This window comes from Sebastes fasciatus, chromosome 11, assembly GCF_043250625.1.
Source record: "Sebastes fasciatus isolate fSebFas1 chromosome 11, fSebFas1.pri, whole genome shotgun sequence".
NCBI classification, from domain to species: domain Eukaryota; kingdom Metazoa; phylum Chordata; class Actinopteri; order Perciformes; family Sebastidae; genus Sebastes; species Sebastes fasciatus.
The window spans coordinates 16,912,649-16,939,772 of record NC_133805.1 but is presented as its reverse complement, the minus strand read 5'-3'; the positions used below and the strand labels follow the sequence as shown (position 1 = coordinate 16,939,772).

Here is a 27,124-nt window from a genome sequence, read left to right as displayed (position 1 = left end):
CTGTGTCCTCCGGTGTGATCTGCTGCTCTTAATGGCATCTGCAAGATTTTACAGACCGGAGGAAAACAACCAATCAGACCCGAGCTGGAGCCTGCCGTCTCTGAGCAGCTGTCAATCACTCGCGAACTCTGATCAAACGGTCAAACTAGGCAGCGTTGATCAAATATGAATCAATATTCTGTTACTGTAATGCCTATTTCTCGCTTCAAATGTTTTCAGAAACATCTTGTAGTGTACTGTTTAGCTGTAAAATGAGAAAGTTTGTGACCCGGCAGCCTTGTTAATACCAAGCACCGCCCCCCAGCCGGAGCACAGCCAACAGGAACGCTCAATAGGACGGCTGTCTCTCTGAAATGACCTGTGATTGGCCAAAGTCTCCTATCACGGGCTAGATTTTTTTAAAGCCTGAAAACAGAGCCATGAGGAGGTGTGGAAGTCTAGTTTTCTCCCAGATCACTTGAATTACAATATGCTGAAAGGTTATTATGGAATTTTTGCCAAGAAAATTCTGCCTACTGCCGGTTTAATGACAAAACAATCAGTCTTGCTTGATATAAAACTGGCTAAGGCTTTATGGCTTTACATAAAATGACAAAACACGCATTCAGTCTATATGGCATAATTAAACAGACAGTCGCTGTGTCAGTCACAGAAACATAAATGTTGTTTTTAAGTGACACATTAATAGTTCTTTACTTGTTTAAATATGGAAGTCATTTGTTAGAGAAAATTACCCTAATTGTGTGTGTATGTATGTGTGTGTGCATGTTCAAACGCTGTGTGTTGTGTCAGCGTGTGTGTGTGAGCCTCCCTGTACCTGATTGCACTTTCTGTAATCTATATGTTTTAATTAGTGACAGGTAGCGTGGTGTGTGTGTGTGTGTGTGTGTGTGTGTGGCCTGCTGTCAGCTGGGCAGAGAGACCATGTTGAGTTGTTGTGCTCTGTAACGATGATGCCAGCATGCCATCCTCATTACCAGCTCCCCAGCTCCCACACAAGCCATTTGGGTATCCCCCTCTCTCTCTCTCTTTCTCCCTCTCTCCCTCTCTCTCCCCCTTGGCTATGTAAGCAATCTGCTAAATATTTTATCACCCTCCCTGTTAAATCGAGCGGAGACACTCCAAATAGCACCCCACTACCTCCACCAACAACGCAAAGCTTGTTTTGTGTGTGTGTGTTTCAAGTATCTAAGAAAGACTGATCTGACGTTTTTTTACTGAACCCTCTCATGGTCGCTGTCGTGGTCTCCAGCTGAGTGATTGATAGAATCACCTTGATTAGCTTTGCTTCACATCCATCTCTGTGTTTTTTTTTTTAATAATCCGTTATAATCATTGATCATTTTAATGTCCCTTGTATTCTCAAATATGGAGTGATTAAAACTCCCTGGTAAACTAATTATTTTGACGTTTAAACTCTTAAAAGTGAATGATGCGGCGCATATTGCTGCAGAGTAAACAGGGCTAAATGCCATACTATGTAGAGCAATTCAAAACTTTTGGACTGCCTGTTCTTCATTTTGCTGTTAACACTTTTTTTTTCCTTTGGGGAAGCAAATTTCTCTATGAGCTGATAAATGCCTGCTTGGAGTCTATAAAGCTGGCAGTCTTATTTTATGAGGCCCTCTACTATAGGCCATTTTGTCTTCTTTTGTAATTGGTTAACCATGCTCAAAGCTTATTGCTTCTCCTTTTTTAACCTCAGTGGGCCATTCTTATGCCAAGCACATAGCTGCTCAGAGTCCTCTCAACCACATGGACTTGGATGGGGACAGATAGTAAAAGCATTAGAAAGGATGGAGCATTGTTTCATGTGAAATATCACAATAAGAAACATAACGAGTAATATTAGTATCCATACTATTTTCTGGTTAGTTATTTATGGAACTCATAGAATCTAATGTACTATATCTGTGTATGTATTTATTTAGTTGGGTGTTTACGTAATTCCTCACCAGAGCAGCCCCTAATATGAATCTTCTCATATTTTCTCTCACCGTTAGGCTTCAGCGGGCTTTTGACACGCTGGCACATTAATATTACAAATATTCAAATAACTTTATTTAACATTCTGCAGGCTGACAGTGGCAGCGGGAGATTCACAGCCCATTGAGCAAGTGCGCTTCCCTGGGCTAAGTGCCGATTCATCATGGCTGCCTTACTCCTGTCTAATGGCTGCCATCATGGGGCGCGAGCACACACGCGCACCGACACACACAAACACACATCTTGTGGCATATACGCACAGGAAAAGTGTCAGTTCCTCCATGTGTGTAAAATGTTCCAGGCACATTTATCATATTATGAACCCTAGAGTGAAACCTTATAAACCTCAATATATACCCCTATAGAGTTCACTGTCATGGATACCTGCCTGCTGGTTTATTGCTCTGTATTAGAGAGATTAGGAGCAGGAGAGTGTAACTGAAATACGTGTAATTCTTTCTAATTATACACAAAACTCATACAACCACTGGATCAATTTAAAGCTTTAAAGCTGTGGCTTAGGGTGGCATGGTGGTGCAGTGGTTAGCGCTGTTGCCTCACAGCAAGAGGGTCGCAGGTTCAAACCTGGCTTGGCCTTCTGTGTGGAGTTTGCATGTTCTCCACCGTGTTAGCGTGGGTTTTCTCTGGGTTCTCCGGCTTCCTCCCACAGTCCAAAGACATACAGGTTAGGTTAATTGTTGACTCAAAATTGCCCATAGGTGTGAATGGTTGTCTGTCTCTATGTGTCAGCCCTGTGATAGGCTGGCGACCTGTCCAGGTTGCACCTCGCCTTCGCCCAATGTCAGCTGGGATCGGCTCCAGCCCCCTCCGCAACCCTTAATAGGATAAGCAGTTACAGATAATGGATGGATAGAAGTTGTGGCTTTGTAAGTCATTTACTGTAAATGTTTGGTTTTACAATTTTCCACCCCACTGAAGCTTTGATTACTTCTTTATATGTCTTATCTGGGTGTACAGGATCTGGCAGACCGTACCCACACAGGGCCCGGCAAGCTATTAGAGCCAATTCCAGCCCATTTGGCCTTGTCTACTTCTGTTCCACAGAGTTTACTTCATTTGCAGACACACACACACACACACACACACACACACCAACATCTACTAAGTCACCTTGAAGCACAATTAAGTAAGCGTCTGACTCTTCCTGTTCCTATTAGTCGCATGGCAGCGAGGACCAGTGCGACGAAGACAAAAAATGGAGTAGTAGTCGGGAGGAAGAGTCGGAGAAAAGCTGTAAGAAAAGAGAGCAGAGAGTGAAAGACTTCTTGTTTCCATGGCTCTCAATAGGCTGAATGGGCGGATGGCAGAGAGCAGTGGTGAAAGAGTGTGACCCAAACAAAGACTCTTTGAATTTAAGGCCCAAATAGAATGTTTGTAATGACCCCAAACACAGATGCGCTGCTCTCACTGCAACGGCAGAGTCAGTCCCTAATAATGCGAGGGGAATCCGGAGATTTTGTTCGCTCATAATGGAAATACCCACCCCACACAGAGCTGTTCTTATCCCCCATGGAGGGACACATACTCCTACTCCTATTATTTTTCACTCTCTCTGTCTTCCTTTTCACTCGCTGCTTTTTTCTGTCTGGTTCTCTAACCTTCAGTTCCTTACAGGCCATGTATTTGGTCACTGGGCTTTTTTATTTCAAAGCATTTCATTGTCATCTCTCACTTTCCCTTAGCTGCTGCACAGGAACTTTCTAAAAAAGGCTCCACTTCGACCCGACATATCATCCAATCTTCCTCGCCAAATACTTTTCAGTTCTCTTAATCTCTTCCTCTACTACCAGTCATATGTCTGCTCCTGTTCTCTCCTCTCCTCTCTCCTCTCCTCTCCTCTCTCAGTGATGGACACTGGGGTGTTGAGGCCAGCGAGGGGACACAGGGACACAAAGGACCCCTAACATTCAGCAGATGGCTGGGGCTCCGCGTAATTTGCCCATGTCGCCCTCACTGGCAAAACACAAAAGCCCAGCGCTACAAGGGGGCTCCACTTCACCCCCTCACCCCGACCATGACCCCCATCAATCAAATCCCTCACCTTATGCTTTTAAGTTATGATTGCACATTGAAGAAAACAACAAAGACATCATCAATAATGCTGTGGAAAAGTGTCAGCTTCTATCTCTGTGTTGTCTTCACAAGGGACCAAAAGTTAAATGTCAAGAGGAATTTGGACAGCACGTAGAAAACTGTCCTTGTTGCCTCACCTCTTCTTTTCTTTGTGCTCTTCCCCCTCTGGAGTGTGCTCCGCCAGGCAGTAATGAGGAGACATGGTGAGCCTCTCCACAGAGTCCCCCCCCACCCATCCCTCTCTCCATCGCCCCTCATTTGTTGATTCCCCCTCTACCTCATCACTGTCCATCAATATTCACTGTTCAGCTAATAACACAGACGGGCCTGTTTGGTTTGACGGCGGAGGGACACATTTCACTTTGAGGAAATTGTCTCATCCCTTCCTGGAGGTTATCAGCCGCGGGATGATAGATGTGGATTAGTCAAGGTTATGTTGTGGAACTTGTGGACTGACGATCTAATTAGAATTGAATTGCAATTATAGCAGAGCCAATATACCTCTGTTCATTCCACATGCAGTGAGAACTAGTTGACAAAGCAACCAAGAGAAAGGTAGTGGCCACATTTTTCTATTACTGGAGTGGATTAAAGGGTCAGTTTCCTTGACATGTTAGTGGTATCTAGTCATGTAGAATTGCAAATAGTTTTGCTTTTATTTGACCAGTTTTGAGATATACATCTTTGGGATTTTTGCCTCTTCCTGTCCCTCATAGAGTCAATTTCTTGAGTAGAATCTAGTTAAAATGAAGTGAAAGTTAAAAGTAATGGAGAAACAGATTTTTTGGGGTGGTTTCTGTGTTTAAAGGAACAGTGTAAATGGAATATAATGTTCAGAACTATGTTTTCCTTAGTGTATAAACACCTGAAACTAAAAATCGTTGTGATTTCATTAACTTATGAGACGTTTATATCTTCACGGAGTCCATTATGTTGCTCTGCCATGTTTCTACAGTAGCCCAGAATGAACAAAATGGAACCAAATACTTTCTCTAGAGAGAGCCTTTCACATTTTTCTGTTACCTGAAGGCCACAGTAGTTCTCCGACATGCTTGTGAAACTGCGGTAACGTGAGCCGCCGAATGCAAAACTGCAGTACCGCCAGCCACGGTTTTGCGCTCGGCGGCTCACGTTACCACAGTCTTGGAAAGGCAGGAGTGAGTGGAGTGGAGGGGTACTCAGTTGGTTGCAATCTGCAGTCACACCAATAGAGATGCCGCCAAATCCTACACATTGTCCTTTTAATGATGTAAGCACCACAAACAAAAATTCCATTTGACTCCATTGTATTGGGGTGGCAGCAGCAATTTCAGGCTGATATCTCAAACCATCAAACTATCTGTCTAGCTGTAAGAAAGAATTTTGTAATTAGTACAAAATTCAACAGACCAGACTGTGAAGTTGTTGTCTTATAGACTGTTTCCTGGAGTCTTGCAAATTACAGTTCAAGCATTGTGATTTTAAAGGTAGTTGAGGTTGCACAGTTCCTGTAGATTGAGCCTGCTCAGCATACAGTGCAAGTCAGCATGGCGAGTTTGGGCTTTGCAATAAGCCAAAAGTGCAATGCTGCCATGCTTTGTGTTGATTCTGTCAATCCGCAAGAGTGTTTGAAATCAATTCAAAGCCTCAAAATCTCTGGACTTTGGGTCAAAGCTTGTGAGCTATTTGTTCTCTTTTGTGGGAGGCCTGCACACAAATGAACAAATCCACACACAAACACACACTTTCGCTCACCCTGAGCTGAACTTTGCGTGTCCAATTTCATAACCTAATCATGTGTGCCATAATTGCAGCACACTTGAAGCAAACAGCATTACAGTTCCACTTAAAGTGCTCGCTAAGTATCCCTGATTAAACATACGTGAAGAATTATGTATGTGTAATCTGTTATGACACCATGCATTATCCTAAACCAACTCGGCTCCCTATAACTGGGCAGGTCATATCAAACAGGACCTCAAAACCTTCACAATATGCAATTACCCAGCAATTAGACAACTCCCATAATCCGCATCGCACTATGTCATTGTGCTCATTTAATTGAATGTTTTTGCTGACAGTAAACACAGCCTGTACTTTCCGGGGTCAGCGCATGTGGTTCTGCAGAAACTAGAGGAAACGTCTCTTTTTCAGACTGACAGACAGAGAGAGAGAGAGAGAGAGAGACAGAAAGAGATGAAGCTCAACCTGGCAGACCAGCTCTGTGACAAATTATTGATCTTAGCTTTGTTGTCACTCCTGATGCCGAGGACCCCCCGCTATGGCTGCGTTTCCGAAAACACCCACTGGAGAAGACATCGCGTGAATATTGAATTTTGCAAGATAGGGAAGAGGAGGAGGAGGAGGAGGAGTGTGTGCCTATCTATATGTGTGTGTGTTGGGGGGGCAGTGTGAAAAAAGGCAAAAGAGGAAAAAAGAGAAAGAGAGCGACTTGGTAATCCTCTCTTTGAGCACTTTGTGCTTTGTGCTCCATTTGTTTACTGAGTTCCCACACTGGCTGGGGGGCTGCAGCTTTTCTCCAAGACTGGAATTAGCATATCCAGACTTGTAGTCAGATCTGTGTGGCTCTTCATATGCGTGTGTGTCCCTGTTTATTTCTATGTGTGTGTGCAGTTTTGATGATGTGAGAGCTTAGCGCATCCTCATCGGCTGGGGCAACCCGACTTTAATGAAATCTTCAAAGTGAGTGTGGTTTTATAGAGTCTGATCAAGCCTGCTAACCTCTCAGACACTCTTTTTTGGCTGTATTTTGTAATAAAAACCCGTCGTGCTTTCAGTGTGCTGAGTGGGAACACAGTCTGTGTCAACAGGTTGACTGCTGCCTACGTGTTGCGGTGGACAGTATCTCTTGTTAGAAGGTTGGATTGGCTGCATCTATTGTGCACCATAGTTTCGGTAAGACATAATATGACGGTGATAAACCAAAACATTTTCAAAACATGATTTTGTACGTCTCTTTCAATCTGCATTTTTAGTATTCCAGTCCTCACTAATTCAATCAGCAGAATAAAACACTCAGTTCTATTCATGTTTTGAGCTCAAAGAGGTAACCTTTGCACATTACTGCAGTAGCTTGAATGATGTGAAACACAATTCAAACAATACATGAAATCTGATGACTGAACTGATTTAGCCACCTGCTGTATTACAGTTGATAGCCTTTATCTTTGGTATAGTATTTCTTCTTGCTCTCTTCAGCGTTAGAGGAGACTTAAAGTGGACCTGATACGCTCATTTTCAGGTTCATACTTGTATTTTGGGTTTCTACTAGAACACGTTTACATGCTTTAATGTTCAAAAACGCTTTAGTTTTCTCATACCGGCTGTGCTGCAGCATCTCTTTTCACGCTCTAACTAGGCAGGTATTATGCAAATGTGTTACTTGGTGACATCACCACATTACGGAAGAAAAGACTGGACTTCAAGCAAGGCGTTTCAGGCAGTTCAGGAGCAGTGTTTCTGTGGGCGAGAGTAACTCCGTTTGTCATGGACTTTGCAGACCTTTTAAATGCACAAAATACTATTTAACACACTAAAGGAAAGGGAAAAAGCACAATAGGTCCTCTTTAAAATCCGACAATAGAAATGAGGCTACCTTGTGACCGTGCAATCAATAGATATGGATTTTTCTGCCATCCCATAGGTGTATACTTGCGCCATCACTGGTGCAGTGTCTTCTGTATTCAGTAGTGTCTCTCTCATTCTTTAAAAGCAATTTATTCTCTGCACTGTCAAGATATGTAATCTGCCATCGGTTTCCATCTGTGTCATGCTCTTGGGCTTGGATTATATGGCTGCTTTTTAAAAACAGGATATTGTATTCCTTGTGGTCTTACATCCCAATAATCCTCAACCAATTCAAGGGCCAAAAACTTAGTTACCCACCAGTAGGCTCATCTGTAATTGGTTAATAAGATGGAAGATATTTCCTAGAAGTAAAGACCTTATTACTAGAAAGATGATTATTTGATGCACTGAGAGATACCTTTATAATTTACCCTCTAACATTGTTTTATGATGTCTGTGCACAGTGCTTACAAGTACAAAAAGTCCTCTCTTAGAGATGTTATCTTAGTGCTGGGCCAGCGTTACTGTAGCGCTAGGCCAGGCTGCACAGTGGTATGCTTCTCAAAGAGAATGATATCTGATTAGTCCGAGTCCGAATAGAGGCAGAAGCTGACAAACAAATGGATTTGCTCTGTCTCGAATGTTCTCTGGGGGAGCTGGATGGGCTGAGATACAGAGACGCTGCCTTTGTGTTGGAGCCAGCGCGAAGCATAATAAGACCCTTTGGGGAATGAACCAAACACAGAGTGATAGGGACACAAAGGCACACATGCTCATACACTCAGTCAATTTCACAATCTCACTGCCTCTCTCTCTCTCCCTCTCTCTTTTTTCACTCTTCTCCACCTCTATCTTTCTCTCTTACTTCCTTATAAACTGACCTTTTATATTACTGGCTACTGTGGATGGCCTATCATTATGTGTTTTGGCTTTTGCAGGTTCTGTTGCGTTTCTTGACTCTCGCTATGTTTATTGTGTCAGCCAAGTGTCATGTCAGACTCCCACAAACAGGACTCACAGCAGCCTTTTTTTTTATAAGGATATTATTGTGTGTGCGTAAAGGCATGTCTGTGTGTACTTCACACCCATCACGGCATGAATGGGCCAGCAAATCCTATTCCCTCCCTCCCTTGTTTTCCTTCTTTATCTCATCTTTACTGCCTCTTTAATTCCCTCTCCACCACTGTCCTCCTTCTCTTGTGTTCTGCTAGGAGAGAAGTCTTATAGGGACTGCCACAATAGGGGTATTAACCAAATGTATATTAAGCTTGCCTGACTCGCGCAGTCAATGTGCTGCTTTTACACCCCTAATGCCATGTGAATGGGCCTGCTGCTCCAAGGGAAACGCCTCCGCGAGCACTCGGAGTGAGGGGCCCTTTTGCAGGCTCTCGTGACCCTGTGCCGGTCCCCATCTCAGAGCGCACAGTTCTTCATTTTCATAAGCGCTTAATCTGGATTGGAAAACTCTCCATTGTGGAAATGATTTGAGAGGGGGACTTCGGCCCGGACAAAAAGGGCTCACTTTATTCTGAGACTGGGGGCCTCCTTAGCCCTGTTCCTCCCTTCCCATTCTTCCATACAGAAGCCCCAGCAGGAGCAGCTAATTGTTGTATGGAGAGGAAGAGTGATGGGGTGTTGAGTGGATGTCCTGCTTAACACTGCCCCCAGTGGTATATACCAATGAGGAAGGATGAATGCAGACTTGAGAGACAGATAAAGGAGAAGAGTTACCTTGTTAAAAAAAAAAAAAAGATTTATCCACCACTCGCAGTTTATTTATCATTTGATCCAGGTCAGAGCAGATCCTGTGATGCTGGCTGATGGTAAGGGTTGGTTTGATTCCTCTAGGTGACAGTGCAAAAGACTTTGGAGCTGGAATGTGTAACAAACTCAGAGTGAAGCTTTGAAGTGTAATGCTGTTGCCCTGGGCTACTTAGCTCCAGGGTCAAATGAGATTACACCCTTGATCTGTGTTAGTGCCGTCTGATCGGCAGGATTGCAATGTAGACGTGTGTGTGTGTGTGTGTGTGTGTGTGTGTGTGTGTGTGTGCGTGTGCTGTGTGCTGTGTGTGTGCAGGCATATGTGCATGTGTCTGTATATATGTGTTATAGACAGACTTTGCATGTGTACATTGATTTAAGTATATACGGCATGTGTGTCTAATTCAAACGTACTGTAAGCTGTGTGCTGTGCGTATGAGACACCCATATGTTAGTGTGCATACATGGTCTTCTCCTCATAGAAAGGAGTTGGTAAAGAAATACTTTACTCACAAAATGACCAATTTGTATATCAATTACCGATTCTGTGTTACCTTGAATTCTTGAGGAAAACTTCTTGCATGCCTCCACAGTGAACAGAGAATCAAAAAACGGAGAAAAGTCTTGATGAATTTAAGTAAACGGATGCCGCATTTAACAACAGCAAAACTATATCAAAACATTAATTTACAAACTCTCACACAACTCGTGCAGCATAATCCAAGTCTCAAGTCCCAAACATGCATGCATTTCTGCTAAAACAGGCTCAAACAAACATGCGGAAGTGTTTTAAATAAAGTAGTAAGGTTTTAGCGAAAATTCAAGTGGGAAGTAGTGAGCATACGCCTGGATAAATGAGACTTGGATTATTATGCCTGAGTTGTGTGAGAGTTTGCAAACATTTTGATATGCTGTAGTTAAATGCAGCCTCCATTTACTTTAATTCATTAAAGGTGCTCAATCAACAGAAATGCTCCCAATCCCGTATTTAGCACCTTTAAGACTTTTCTCTGTTTTTGTATTCTCCTTACGCCGTGGAAACATGCCAGAAAAACAAAGTTTTCTTCAAGAATTCAAGGTAACACAGGTTGAGTAATTGATACACATTTTGGGGGTGAGGTATTCCTTTAACTAATTAGTGTTGTTGGCCTCATCTTAGTGGTTTGTTGGTGTGTCTCTCTAGCTGCAAAACCTATTCTCTCTCTCTCTTCCTTTCTTCCTCTCTGACTCTATCTCTCTCTCCCTGCTCACTGCTCCGGAACACCTTAATCCAGTGTGAAAGCAATTGGCTCTCTCAGATCTAATCAATAGAGGGCCAGGGCAGCGAGCCAGGGGGAACATCTCTGGCCCCTGCTCAGCTACAATCAATTTAGACCCATCGATTCAGTGATTGAAATACAAAGAGCAGACGCGCTGGACCGTACAGGTGCTTTAGTGTTTGGGTGTGCCAACATGTTATATATCTCCCCGCGTGAGTGTTTCTCTATATTTATGTGTGTTTGCTTGTGTGTGTGTGTCTGTACTGTATGTATGTGTGTGTGTGCAAATGTCCTCGCGTGTGTGTATATGGATAGTATGATTTATTTTCGAGCCATCTGTAGTAAAGTGGGAATGGCATTTAATCTAGCACCTCTGAGACGGAGCAAAGAAAAAAAAAATCACTCCTAATCCAATATGTCCTGCCCAGGGAAGGTGTGTTTTCAAAGGTTTGTGTGTTAAGTTGTTTTGCGCATTTGTGTGCACCCATGGGTTTCCTACTTACCACGTGTCAGGGGTAGGTGTGTGTATAAACCCCGTGGCTTGATGCATTTGTGGATGCTCTGAGTTTAGAAGGGGGCTTGCATACCATTTGCATGCAAAATGTGACAACAAGAATGCGTGCCTGACTGTTGACGTGTGAGAACACACATGACATCTACAGAGACGTGTCTGATTTGTCTTTGCTATGCTTTGCATGTGTGTATTCATGCATATATGATGGCATTGCATATCGTATTTAACCCTGTCTATGCGGTTATGCTCTGCCATGTGTATACATCCGTGAGTGTATTCGTTTGTGAAATGTGTTTCTATGGATTTACAGTACAGCGCTGCAGTGCACAGTGTCTGTCACTGTGTGTGTATTTATGTTGCAGTTGTGCTGAATGTGAACATGCAAGACCATAAATGTTCTCGGGTCATCACCCGCAGTGACACTACATCAGTGAATGAAGCAGTCAACATTTGCTCTTGAAGCTGCCCGTCTTTATAGCAGCTGTACATCATGTGTGCATGTGATGTGCAGTTCCACTTGTGTGGTACGAAGAGTAAGAAAACATGCTCAGTCCCAGGTGTCGCTTGTTTTGTATGCTTTAATATGTGTAAATAAGATGGTAGTAGTATAATTCAGACTTGAAAACCTTTAAAATCTTAATGGGATAAGTGTGTGTGTGGGCTGCTAGGATCGATTTAGTGATTGATTGGGAATGCCTGACATCAAACCTCTGTCCTTCATATGTCTCCTCTCATACACATACCCACTTTCTTTCTCTCTTTTAAAAACACACTGTTGCTACTATACCTTGTTAGACCGTACCCTCATTTTAATGGCTTTCTGCCATTTATACAGTTAATCCAGTTTCCCGGTTGGCCGTGTTGTGTTTTCCCCTCAATTCTCTGCTGGACAAGGTGTTGATGTCTTTCACAAAGTCCACAATGTCACAAAGACCTAATGAGGATGTGTCACACACACTTTTAAGCTAGCCAAACACACACATACGCTAGCTTTTACTATACACTTCACTATACACTATCTTTCTTTTGTTGCTCCATGCCCCCAGAGCAGCACAGCAGTAACTTCACTGGCAAGACCTGCCAGTTTTCTGGAAGTTTCAACTGGAAAAATTGGCAAATTTACCCCACAAATACTTACAAATTAATACACAACAGACATCACATCTTAAACAAATGAATACTCTAAATACCAAATAGCAGGAGCTCTGTGACAAATTGGCTTGCCACTTTTCTTTTCAGTCCTAAGTCTTCAGTGTTGGATATGGATTTATATTATCATACATTTATATAATTTATAGGGTTATAATTATCACAAACCATCAGTATAAACTAGGGCTGTCAATCGTTTAAAATATTTAAACGTGATTAATCGCATGAATGTCCGTAGTTAATCATTTTTTACCTGTTCAAAATGTACCTTAAAGGGAGATTTGTCAAGTATTCAATACTCTTATCAACATGGGAGTGGGCAAATATGCTTGTTTTATGCAAATGTACATTATATATTTATTATTTGAAAAAAATGAATAACACAAAACAATGACAAATATTGTCCAGAAACCCTCACAGGTACTGCAAAAATATGCTCAATCATAACGTGGCAAACTCAACCCCGACAGGCAACAACAGCTGTCAGTGTGTCAGTGTGCTGACTTGACTATGACTTGCCCCAAAACTACATGTGATTATCATAAAGCGGGCATGTTTGTAAAGGGGAGACATGTGGGTACCCATAGAACCCATTTTCACCCCTTTGAAAATGGCCATGAGAGTTTTTCCTCGCCAAAATTTAGATCAAGTTTGTAGCGCTATTTACCCTCCTTCACAACAAGCTAGTAAGACAGATGGATTCCTTCGGTTTTCTAGTTTCATATGATACCAGTATCTTCACTCTGAGCCTGCCGAGACCTCAGAAAGATCGATTGCATTAATGCGTTAAAGAAATTAGTGGCGTTAAAACAAATTTGTGTTAATGCTTTATTATCGCATTAACTTTGACAGCCCTGGTATAAACCAATGTGAAACTTTTCGCTGTGATGCTGCTGTGATCCAGTGCCCATCATTCACTCTACATACAAATGAACAAACTCTGATCTTCATCAATCTGCCGAATGTGTGAAGATGTTCATGCGGCATAAGGAGGTCCCGCATGGGTACACCCCCTTTAGGCACACACACACACACACACACACACACACACATACACACAGTAACACACATACAGTAACACATATGTTTGCCAGTTTCCTAGCCCGGGGCGTATTGACTAATGCTGCCTGATAAAGGTCAGTGCTGTCCAAGATTGGACAGGTGGGATGCGGGCTGTAGTCCACCATCACACACACACACACACACCGTTTCTGTGCGATAGTGCGTGTCTGTCTGTCGGGAAGGGAATACAGCTTTCTGATAAGGTTGTGTGGAGGTCATGCATATGTAAATATGAATATAGATGTGCTGCGGGTTACCTTTGGAGGATATCAGGGGTGCAGGTGCGTTGCGTGCCAGGGAATTGGGTCAACCTCTGCTCATTCACGCTATGCGACAGAATATTTGATGAACACATCAGTTTGTCTTTGTACAGTTTTCAAAGTACATTTCCATGCATGCACGTCATTCATCCATTGAGCTTTCTGGTCATGCCCGGGCCTGATGTCAACAGAATCGTTGTTTTGTATGTATAAAAGCACACCCATCCCGAAGCATGAATGGAGCTGTCTACATCGGGCAGGACAGATGCATAGTTCCTCTAAACAGCATGGCTTTTTTTTATTCCCTGTTGCCAATTGTCAGTGTTAGAAATAATAGCTTGGCCGTCACTTAGTATGCAATGAGAAATGGCTGCTTTGCACAACACGTATTGTGGTGACTCTGCCACCAACAATTTGACTGACAAGACACACTCCTGAGTGCTTTCTCACTTTGTTTTGCTCTCACTTTCCCACTTCTCTGCATCTCCCTTTCTCACTCTCTATTTCCCTGATCCTGGTCACTTTTCCTCTCCCACGCTTCACACATAATTTGTGTCTTCTCTTTTGATGCAGAGCTTTTTTATCATTATTTCCCATTAGGCATAATAGCAGCAGGGGCGATGAACAGTGCATATATGCCAGCACACAGCTGGAGGAACATCTCGCCGGTGAATGCTTTAATTGTATTGATGTAGCTGTTTTTTGTGATAGTTGATGTCATCAGGATCCCAGCGTGCGGCGCTGCTCCTGGTGACCTTTCCATCACCGTAATGCTCACGCCACCCATCCCCTCTTCTGTTCTCTCGTCCTGCCATCAGTAATGCAGGCTAAAACCGCCCCGAGGGTAGGCTCTAACCTCGCTGTTGGATTTCAACAAACTAGACTCATGTTTTTCCTCCTGTTTTCTTTCTTGTCATCCACCTCCACTTTTAACCTCTGGCCTCCTACTATGTCTGACAGCCTCTTTGCCATGTGTGAAAATGTCAACATCTGCATGACAGGGTGCAGACGCTTTGTAGTAGATCGGAGACACGTCACCGCACTTCTATGTGGTGATGGTGTGGATGGAAGGGCCTCTCGTGGTTACACTCCCTTAGATCATCAGAGGGAAGAGTAGGCCGCGTTCAGCTGTGTGATTCTGCCATGGGTGCTCATCTTTGCCAGAATATTTCAGTGTAAACATTGTGTTACGTACGCCCAATTAGGAATCAAATTAGGAAATGGTAAACAGTGAAGGGACCTTTGTTTTCCAGTTGTTTTATCATTCTACTCCTCTGCTACCTTCAAATGTGCATAATTACTCATCCCCATTCACAGGCCTCTCCGCTCATTAGCGGGGCCTCAATCCTGAGCCGAGGGGCCGGGTATTTTAGGATACATGGGTATTTGAAAAGCCATTGTTAAGCCTTGCTAGAACAATTCTCAAAGCATTTTAACATTAAACGGGCTGGTGAGGAACGACGTGTTTTAGAGATTTCATCTAGATTAGGATGGGGTAGTTACCAGTGTATTAGCCTCAGATTTTCTTTTTTTTTCATCTGTTTTTGTAGTCTAAATGCAAATGTGCATATTTAGATCAAATAAAAAGCTGGTTTGAATTCTCCTTGCATTGCTTCTAGTTTTATAGTACTATACAGATGTGTGGAAAACTTAATTTCAAACAAGTGTACTAGATATTAATGCCGGGGGGTGGGAATATAAAACTTCCTCTCTAATGCTGCCTTCCAGACAAGTCGGAGGTCAGATTTTTCCGACTTCCGATCTCCAAGCGTTCGAGGTGCACGATGCCAGACATAAACAAAAACCATGGCTGACCGTAACAAACTTCCTAGAATAACTTTTGTGCAGAGAAGATAACTTAACTAGGCTTGCCGCAGTAGTCGGTGTTACATAATGTTACACAATGTTACACGGTGTTCGGGCATACACCAATTACATTAGTTGCCCACTGCCCCCACTGTCATTTTTGTTTTGAAAAATAAAACCCATTTAGTTCATTTTCGTGTATCAGCGCATGCGTTTATCAAATAATAAAACTCTAATTTGTAAAATACAAAGCGTGAGTTTCAACACAGAGTAGTAGGAGTCATATTTCACACACACGGGACGAGAGAGAGTTAACACACAAGATGATGGTGGAGGATTTGGTGTCAAACCAAAAAGCAAAAGCGCCTATTTGGTTTCTAATAGCAATGGGTTTCAGATTTAAACCCATTGCTATTAGAAACCATAACATTAATGAGGTAATCTGTAAACTTTTGGCATGAAGCCATGCAGAGGACGAAGCGGTCACAGCCGGTGTGTGCAGTATCAGGTGGAAAGCTCTCCTGGACAGGTCAGACACACCGACATCCAACGTTAAAGATCAAAGTAATCGCTCTACAGATATTGAGTGTCATCTTTTCTTGTAAAATGTCCGGGGTAATCGGTAACCCCGGTGTTGTGATGAGTATATTAAGCGGTGGGAAAATGTCCTAACTGTGGCATCCCTAAACTTAACCAGCTACATACAACATGGCAACATATTTTGACATCAATTGCAGACGACATGCAGAACAGGTTTTACTCTATCGTAGTATGTATTATTTTAATTAAATACAGGCAAACAGAGTTTACGTTACCTTTTAGTTGATGGTTTACCATTTATAATGAGTTCTTCCATTGTTGTGTGACGTCAGACAACTGCTTCTTTTTGAAGTGGGGGTGGATGGATTTACCCTGAGGTTACAAGTAAAAGCTCCGACTTGGAGTGGCGTTCCATTGTACTTTTTGTCGTAGGAGGTCAAACATTTTCAAGTTCAGAGTTCACACAACTGCTTTAAGGCATTCCCTTTGCTAAGATTGCAAAAAATACAAATGGCCATATCAGTTTAATGGTATTTTCTTATGAAAAAGAGTTCACCATTTGTGTATAAAGTCCAAGTGATGTTAGTTCCACCTTATCTTCTATCACAGAAACAGTCACAAGAACACAGGCCACATACCAACTCTGCTGACTCACTGTTTAAGAGTCTGTTTGGGTGGTATTTTGGCGACAGATTTAGGTACCAGCATTGTTTCCTTGAACACAGCTGCTGTGACTGTGACTGTTTAGAGTTCACTGCTTTTGGATTGCAAAATAGGACAACCAGGACAAATTATTTTTTAAGGTATTTCAGACATACAAGAGGAATGCATGAAATGTTTTTTTTCCTCTTAATTATAGTTCATAGGAATGAAAACAAGCAGCCAGGAAAAACAATCAATCCACAGGAGAGATCTTGTTGGCTCAGGGAGCGGATCTGTCAAATTCCTTGTTACTCTAACTCCACTCATTACATCGCTGCATTAAAAAGTGTATTTTATACTTAATCAATATTACAGTCACATTGCTTAAATGCCAAGCTAGCTGTTCGCCTGAGCCCCATAGAGAAATACAACAGCAAGATTTATGATTTGTTTTGTAGTTAGTTGCTACTCATTCTGTGACTTCTTCAAGCTGCAGTAGGTAGAATTGGAGCAAATATGATTAAAAAAAAATCATAATGGCATCAGCAAGATTTCACAGACCGGAGGAAAACAAGCAATCAGAGCTGATCTGGAGTCAGCCGTCCAGCTGCTGTCTATGAGAGCCATGAGTCAATCACTTGCGAACGGTCAAACTAGGCAGCGCTGATCAAATATGAATTAATATTATTTTACGGTAATGCCTACTTATCTCCTCAAATGTTTTCAGAAACGTCTTGTAGTGTACTGTTTAGCTGTAAAATGAGAAAGTTTGTGATCCGGCAGTCATGTTGAGATCAGTTGAAGCAAATACCAAGCACCGCCCACCAGCCGGAGCACAGCCAATAGGAACGATCTCTCTCTGAAATTACCTGTGATTGGTCAAAGTCTCCCATCACGGGCTAGATTTTCTAAAGCCTGAAAAAGGAGCCATGAGGAGGTGCAGAAGTCTAGTTTTCTCTCAGAGCACTTGAATTACAATATGTTGAAAGGTTATTATGGAATTTCTGCCGAATGTTGCCAAAAACCTTCTGCCTACTGAAGCTTTAACAGTAAGATATATGAATATATGATTTGTTTTGTAGTTAACTGCTACTCATGCTGCGGTTACTTAATTATACTGTTCACCAGCTCTCTGTTTAGATTATTAGTATAACACGTTTTTTTCAATCAAATAAAACAATAAAGAAAGTTAATTATAGGAAAAAACAACAAAGCCTATCAAAAAGCTGGCGGTTCTCTTTGATCATACGGTAAATGGCAAAATAAAATTCTCATTTACATTTCACAACGCTTTACCTGCATGCACAGTCTATCAGTTCTCTTTGTGGATTTCTGTAATGACTGACATAGATTACTGTGGATGCTCTAAACTGTATGTGCTGTGCATGTTGCAGTAATGTATCAGCAAAAGGTATGTCCATAGCTGTAAAGCCCTGAATCTTTGTTCACATCCATTTTCAATCACACACTTTGGGAAGAAATAACAAAAAAAGAATCTAATTTGGCACCAGAGTGTATGCATTATTCATTAGGCAAAGCTACACAGGTAAAGAGTCCAAATGACTGGATTGGCTGATTAAAGTCCAACTTGATTTGATCACTTTGTTTATTTTTATTCTAGTTTCTATTTCAGACTTTTCTCTCTGCTCCCCCATTCGTTCCCTGCATAATGATTTATTGTTTACAATCTACACTTTCCCATCAGGTAACGCTCTGCTCGTGACAAAGCTATGAGCGGGGGGAAAAAAAAAAAAAAAGGTTTGAAGGCCGTAAATGTAATAGACATTGTTGAGCAGAGCAACAGCGAAGGAGCAAAAAAGAGCAAGAGTGGGCATCTTTGGCTAACTGCTATAGATTAATTGATCTAGCCATGAAGTTAATGAGCTAGATCCTTTTTAAAAGAGACAAGTGCTGAGACAGAGGGAAGCTAATGGTCTCTCACAACTTGGAGTGGTAAGAAAGAGAAAGCTATTTATCTCGGAACATATACTTTATTCGCCGCGTGACAGGATCGCAAGGTAATTGACGGGGCCTGTAACTGCTCATTTTATTACCTCATTGGGATCATCCTTCTTTGCAAGTCATGATCCACAGACGATTCGACACGGGAAACAACAACTGATAGCTGAGTAGCCATTTTCTGTGAGAGTTGACAAACAGGATTCAATTTGACAATAAAGTTTGTGAACATCCTAACGCCACCGCATTAATGTGTCCAAATTGGTAATGTATGAGGCTTTTGTGATTACAGTTTGCTAGCTAGATTGATTAAATCAGCACTGCAATCATATTGCAATCAAACACACAACTTCTCTTGACTGATTTCACCCCTCATCAAGTAACTCTTCATCTCTGTCTGTCTTACCCCTTCGCCTTTTTTTCTCCCTGTTAGTTGGCAGGCGGGCAAAGAGCCTGGTCAGTCCCCTGTTAGGTTCTGATTACAGTGTAGATTGTAGTGCAAGCACATGTTACTGCCTGCTGAGCGGCGATATGTTTCGGAGGGCGCGCTTCTCTGCTACCCTTCGCCAGCCAGGGATGGATTGGCACGGCGGAGTCTCCTGGAATACCAATGCCTCCTTGTTGTTGTCGTCTCTATCTCGTTCCCCTGCTCCTCTCCTGACCACTCCTCTATCTGAAAGATATGCTCGGCTTGGCACATAGCTGCATCTTCCTGGGAAATAAAATTGACCTGAGCCAATGTGCCATACCGCGATGCAGAGCGGCCAACGCACCACTCGGTTATGACGAGTCTTTGTGGAGCTAAGAGATTATATGGCTCTCTTGATCTGTATCATGCTCATATTATACACTGACACACATACACAGACATACAGTACATGCACATGCACGTGCACATGCACATGCAGACACACGACTCATGTACACACTTTCAGTAAGCCAGATTTCCCAGTCGGCTGGTCTGTCATTGGCCGGCTGTTCAAAGGGAAAGTGTCGGCCAAAAAAATACTGGCTGTGAGGTTACCATGGTAACAGCCTGCCCAGGGGCGTGGGCTGTCTGCTAAATTGTGCGCTGGTTTGTTAAGGCTCACCCACACACACACACACACACACACACACACACACACACACACACACACACACCTTAATTTCAACAGTCTTCCTACATTCATTGTCTAGCAGACACCTGCTCTGTTCATCAGCATTAGCAGTCAGACTGCTGGACTGCTGCATCCTTCTGTAAAGCAAACAGATTATTTTGGAGAAATCACACACAGGCCTATTTATTGTCTTTATCTGGACACACTCTCTCTCATCTTGTAGTGATTTTACTGCTGCACTGCCCTCTATTGAATCCAGTCAGACATGGTTTTCATTCCACAAACATGCAGGTGTTGAACGGCTATTACCTACTGAATATTAGGACATTAATGGGTGTCAAAAATGTATCTGAGGAAGCGATTTGTTGTCTCATTTTCCTCCTCCTTATGTGTTCTTTAATGCCTCTCTCTACCGATACAAGACTACACAGTAATATAGTACAGTGTGGAGTTTCAAAGGTAGCCTAATTGGAGGATATCTCAGCTTTCTCAGGGGGGTTTAAGTATTGTTCACTGGGGTTTCTGCAGCGTCAGACATTGCTGTATTAGCTAGTTGAGAGGACAGGCGTGTCAAGATGATCGTTGTTCGGTGAAGGCAGCAGAAAGTTTAGAAGAGTTGTATGCGTGTGGATTTATGTGTGTGTTGTGGGTGCAGTGTTTTAGCTGGGACGAGAGGCTGTGACAGGGCCAGAATGGACAGATGATTAATGATCAGGGGGAGTTTCTCTGTGGGAGGAACTCTTCAGCGCCGCAGCCCTCAACAAAAGCAGACGAGGTATGCTCCGAGCGCTGCACTCTTTCAACTATCCCTTTTATTCCTGAGAAAAACCTCTCCGGCCCTCTTTTACTCCTCCTCACATTCTCTCTTTCTGTGAGATTAGAAGGTGATGACGGGCGGCAGTGGAGACTGACCAGACTTGCCAAGTGATGTCACCGCTGTGGACCCTGGATGCCTTCAAGTAAAGAAGAAGCGATGCTACATAGTCCCAGATCTTGGACTGAGATGTTTTTCACGAGTCCCTGTTGGCAGCTTATGAGAAATATGCAAAAATTGTTCTTGAATCACAATCTATGAATGAATAAATCATAAACCTAAAAGGCATTTTACGCCGACTTTTAATATCCTGCGGGCATTTTCTCTGACATGCCTTTGTTTCGAGCCATGCCTCCGTCTCAAATTATCGTATTGTGTTTTTCAATGACCTTGCGGAGAAATGGAACACCTGGGTTGGAAAAGCAGCTCATTACGTGAATTGTGGCTGGAAAATGAACAATGACAGACGAGCGAGACTGAATACCAATGGGCTGCAGCACTGATTGCCTTTTTGTTTTAAGATGTTGGCTGTCCTGCCACGTTTCGTGTCCCCGTAGTCAAACAAAACGTGTTCATTTCGCCGCTCGATTGATATTGTCTGATTAAGCGAATCTTTACAGGCGTGCACTTTGCGTGTATGTGGCCTGCGGTTTGAGTGGGAATGAGAAAGCTGTTTTTTTCTGAGTGACTGAGCAACATCATTGTGAAATAGGGGTCAACTGGGGTCTTGACCCGATCATAAGCCTGTCTGTATGAGTGTTTGTGAACAGGGGTGGTGCGTGCATGACTCCTAAGCCTGTAAAGACTGTGATCCATCCCATGTGATGGATGAGGGCCAGGGTTAAGGGTGTATTGGGGGGATAAGACTCCTACTTAAGGGTCACTGACGCTAAATCACAACTTGTGCCCTTCTTTGGGTCACGCACCCTCTCTGCACAATGTTTTAAAACCTCAGACAAGCAGAGTTGGTATTTCAAAGCTGAAACTGGTATAAAAAAAATGCATAGTTGAAGTTTTTAATTTTAAAAGACTGTGTATACATTTTGGGGGACAATTGTGTGTGGATTTCATCAGGCAAATAGCTATTTTACAAAAGAAAAAATGAGTCATAACTTTGATGTGTATAACTTTGTCAACACTGGAATGCTGTGGAATTTGTTTTAAATGATAAATATCTCATATTACAGAATGGAACTCTTTCCTATGAATCTCAGATTTATCACAGTACCTTTCCACATCGACCGCTGCATACGTTTGATTGCATTTCCCACAATTTGCTGCCAAGCCATTTCTGGTGGGTTTAAAACCTCATACATACTTCAGAGAGATGCCAAAGGAAAAGTCAGGGAAGGACTTAGTGTACTGTAAGTTTGATTGGGTTTGAGTAGGAAAGCCATTTCCAAACCCATCTTGTCATACAGTAATCCTTTGCATTGGCTTCCCGCAAACTCCTAACTGTACATATTCCATTTTATCTTGCACACACCTGGTGATGCTTGCATGACAAGCTAATATAAGTCTTATTCCACTGCCTCCAGAAATCCAAATGTCTCCAATTACTTTGGATTCTCATGCTGGTTAAATACATTGTGCAAATACACACTCTAAACACATGCACCTTATGTGACACAAAGCCAGCGTGCTTCCATGATGTATTGCCTATACGCTCTGCAGACACATTGTAGTCTAACCCCTGAGCACTAACCCTCTCCACAGAGACTAGCTCATGTTGCAGATCTTCTCATGTGTCCAGGCCAATCAATACATCACTGTTGTGTAGAAAGAAGATCCAAGTTTTGTCCAAATAACTTTGAATTTTGAAATGTGTCATATACAAAGCCCACTCTCCCGCCTGCTTGTTTATGAGCCACATTCAGATTTAGATTGTTGTCATTATCAGTAATCTAAACAGGAAGAATGCCTGCTGGGAAAATGACTGACAGTGAAGAGATCATCATCTCATCTCATCCCGGTCAGGCTTGCTGTGACACGAGGTCACCGCAGTTAGACTTTGATGAGTGATAGAGCGGCGATCCGCAGCTGCCATATAGTACCTCCGTCAACTCACTGCGTCGGAGTGAGCTATAGAGACAGAAGGAGAGGAAGAAGGAAAGACAGCCAACTTTAACAAGGATTCAAACCTGTCAATCAAGACAAGAAAGCAACCAGGGGAGGAAAGGTGGGAGAAGAGAGGGAGAGCAATTCATTACCAGTGGGACAGACGCACAAAAAAAAGATGTGAGGGAAGAGAAGAGGTGAGAAGAAGAGGAGGAGAGAAGAGAATCCTGTAGAGACCACTTGAAAGGGAGGAATGTTTAGTTTTTTGCATGCAGCCAGTTCAGTTGTGGGTTATTCTCCCACTGGGGAGACTAATTGCTTGTTGATCTAATGTTCTTTCCCCTCCTGTCCCTGAAAACCAACACAGTTGATGACTGATGGGTCTATGTGTTTTTTTTTTATTTTGTTTTTTTTACTCCTGGCCTCCTCCAATCTAAATATTCACAAATCAGGAGAAAAGACTTTGGGCTCAGTTCCAAATCTGATGAAGCGTAACGTTACTCGGCCCACCGCTGCCCGCCCTTAAAACGATACCTCAGAGGGTTTGCTAACATTGTTCCCATCACTTTCTCATTCTCTCTCTCTCTCTCTTTCGGTTTCTTCCTCCCTCTCGCTCCGTGAGGCAGATCAGTGAGCGGCTAATTAATGAGTTTATTGCTGGGATTCGTGCACATGTTGTGTGTCAATTAGAGAAAGAACCTCAGCTCCAAGGTGGGAGTTATAATCTAGACGGACATTCATCATGTGCTGGGCGTGAAGTGTCTGCGTGTGTGTGTTTGTGTCGCTGCCTGTTTGTTTTCGCCTGGCTGTCATTTAATGCTGATCGCAGCATCTTCAGCTGTCCGAGGAGAAGCATTAAATTATCTCAGGTTCTGTAGAGCATGTGCTAGTCAAGTGGCAGGAAATGTGGTTGCGCCATTTAATTTAATGGGGTCAACCAACGTGTTCACATCCCAACTTGTCATATACTGACACTTTGTCACAGTAAACACATGCTTAAAGCAGCAGTAGCCGAGAAGGAAGCAAATATGATTAAAAAAAAGTTGGTTTTATAAAATGGTCACTATATCCTGACAGTAGTGCAAGAGACAGGTTATCTGAAAAAAATCATGTGTCTCGGTGTCCTAATGTGTCCAACGGTGCTCCTAACGGCATCTGCAAGATTTCACAGACCGGAGGAAAACAACCAATCAGAGACGAGCTGGAGCCTGCCGTCTATGAGCAGCTGTCAATCACTCGCGAACGCCGATCAAACGGTCAAACTAGGCAGCGCTGATCAAATATTAATCAATATTTTGTTACTGTAATGCCTATTTCTCACGTAAAATGTTTTCAGAAACATCTTGTAGTGTACTGTTTAGCTGTCGAATGAGAAAGTTTGTGACCCGGCCGCCATGTTGAGAACAGTTGAGGAAATACCATCACCGCCCACCGGCTGGAGCAAACTTTCTCATTTTATAGCTAAACAGTACACTACAAGATGTTTCTGAAAATATTTTAGGCGAGAAATGGGCATTATAATAACAGAATATCAATTCATATTTGACCAGCGCTGCCTAGTTTGCCCGTTTGATCGACAGCTGCCTCTGTTGAATGAACAGCCAATAGGAACGCTCTCTCTCTAAAATGATCTGTGATTAGCCAAAGTCTCCCGTCATGGGCTAGATATTTTAAAGCCTGAAAACAGAGCCATGAGGAGGTGCAGAAGTCTAGTTATCTCTCAGAACACTTGAATTACAATATGCTGAAAGGTTATTATGGAATTCTTGCCCAATGATGCCAAAAATATTCTGCTTACTGCAGCTTCAATGTTGTGAAGTAAACAAAAACACTAAGGCAATAAAACCACTTAGTTAGGTTTAGGAAAAGACATGGTTGGCATTAAAACTACTACATTTGTAGAGGGAAAATGACACTGAACATTGTGAACAGGGGACATGAACGAACAGCTGATTGAAATGTGACACACAGGTAACGAACAGCAGTCTCCTGGAAAGCTTCGACAGTAAAGGGTACCTTGAGCGTCGGTATCTAACGCCGACAGCCGTGACAAAGCGTCAGTATATGACGCCCTGGGAATGAGAACGGGCTGGGTCAGTGGTGGTTACATGTATCGCTGTGTAAATCAGTTCCGTAAATGTATCGTGGAGGTGAGGATAGCGTTGATGCCAATATGGGAGCATTTCTCAGGGTGTGTGTTTGTTCAGTGAGTTGTGTACGTGAGTATAAGAGAGTGTGTGTGTGTGCATTTTTCTGCTCACAAGTTTGCCTTGAGGCACTTTTTGCAGCGCTGCTATCTCATACGGCTGATTCAGCAGCACAACCCTCCCTGCTTTTCTCCTCACTTTTGCCCATTTATGAGTGTCCAGGCCAGCTACTGTACTGTCTGTCTGTAAACACACAACCCTGAGGGCACAACCCCAAACGCACATATTCCGCTCACACCCTATTAAACACACGCTGAACCACTTACCGTGATCCCTTTTCATAAGAGTCAGGGCAATAGATTTGAGGTTTCTGTGTGTGTGTGTGTGTCTGTGTGTGTGTGTGTGTGTGTGTGTGTGTGTGTGTGTGTGTGTGTGTGTGTGTGTGTGTGTGTGTGTGTGTGTTTGTGTGTGCGTTGGCCATATGCATTCGTGTGGTTCACCCTGATATATGAATTTTATATAGCAAAGATGATGACACATAAGTTCTCCCCCCGCTCTCCCGCCGAAAATGAATTTTTGATCTGTGTTTTATCGCCTTGTAATCTCTGATATCTTCGGAAGTTATTGCTTTATAAAAATGGCTCTGCAGCTGGTTTGTGCTTCCCCATATGGCCGGGGAGCACTTTTAAGAGTCTCAATGTTCTTGTATTAGATGGAGCTCGGTCTTCGCACACATGAGATCTGTGTATTACAAGTCAAGAGAGGTCACAAACTTCCATTCCCACACAGTAAAACAGAGGCTCACACTCCCCTATAGAAACACTATTACCTTTATAGCACTCTACCCTGTAGAACTGTATATTTCTCCACATGCATCTATAGTTTCAGCTCTGGAGTATCCACCGCACAGCAATATGTTTTTCTCAGGGGGATACCCTTGTGTATTGCAGCTGTGATATGCCTTACAGCTCCTGGGGTTGTTTTATAAGCTGTTTGTGGTTATTGTGGTCTGGTCATGTATGTGTGTTTATATGTGATGGTCTGACAGTGTTGTGTGACTAGACATGAGGTCAGCCAGTTAGCTTCTGGTGTGTCTGTCGGCTCCACCAAAGGAGATCAGGAGAGCGGCCGCCGTTGGGGGGCGGCTGCTAGAGTTGTGTGTGTGCATGATGCCTCCTCTTTCTCCTTCACCTGCTTTCTTTATCTCTCTATCCTTCACTAACAGCCCACCAGAGATGGCCGGCTGAATGCTATGAATGGAAGACTCGTGAAAACAGGAACCTGCCCTTTTTTTATTACAACATAGTAAAGTAGACTCGGGCTTCCAAACCCAGCCCCTCGGTGCATTTTTTAATGAAGCATAAAATGTTTAAATTAAATCTTAAAAGCCTGTTGATACAAAGGTCTAAAGGTTTTTCCTCACATAGCTACTGTGCCACATTTTCCACTGTTTGATCCGGCAGTGAGGGGGTACTCCTTAGTCATTATTGCTTTAAATAACTCTCCATTTACTAAGCTCTTCATAACTATTGGAAAAGAGGGCTCTTAATCAGATATCATTTTGCGGTAAGCAAATTCAATATTGCTTTAACCGATTTCTTTTGCTTTGACTATCTGAAACACAGATGGCTCATCGTTTTGTATACCTGATAAAGTCCGTCATTGTCTGCAGAAATCTTTTGTTGATATATATCTTTGCTGTGCATTGGTGTTTTTTACACAAGCATGAGTTTAGTACCCCGCATCCCATTTCTCAGTCGCAGTCAAGCCTTTACAATCTATTACTCAGGCAAATAGACGCAGCTGGAGAAACTGTAAGATGCTTGTGCCATTAAATTTATAACCCCTCCCCTCTGGAGTGCAGCAGCAGCACCACAGCTTCCTCCCCCATCAGTAAGCCTGCTAAAATATTAGACATTTATCATGGTTATTATAGTCAGTAAATCCTTCCGCACAGTGCAGAAAACCCTTCAGCTTTGTATTCTTTTGGGATGTGAGTGTAAATGGATTAGGTTATTGCCTGGACTTAGGCGCAGTGATATCAGCCGCAATAATCTTTGTCCTCCACCACGGCCTTTAGAATATAGGACTCAAACACATGAAGCCAGCCTCCATTAACTAACTACTCTGTCTCATGTCTTTGTACTTGGACATACTACTGAGCTACAGCTGATTGCCAGCTGACCACTGATAGGCATGTAGGTTATGTGCCTCCCAAATATAATCTAGGCTATATATCTAATCTACACATAATGGAAAATAAAACAAAACAAGCTAACCAACCATTTGCATGCCACAGTTGTGTTAATACAGAATACAAATTGAAAATGTGCCTGACAAAATGTTGCAATTGGCAGTGTAAAGTTTCAATTTGCTTTTCATGTCTTATCTTTACAATGGTGTTGT

General features: G+C 42.7%; 1 protein-coding gene across 3 annotated transcripts in view; it reads left to right on the top strand.

The window, feature by feature from the left end:
• The window catches only part of ephb1 (EPH receptor B1), a 168,137-nt gene that overhangs the window by 75,634 nt on the left and 65,379 nt on the right, over nucleotides 1-27,124 (top strand). The gene's annotated exons all lie outside the window — the stretch shown is intronic.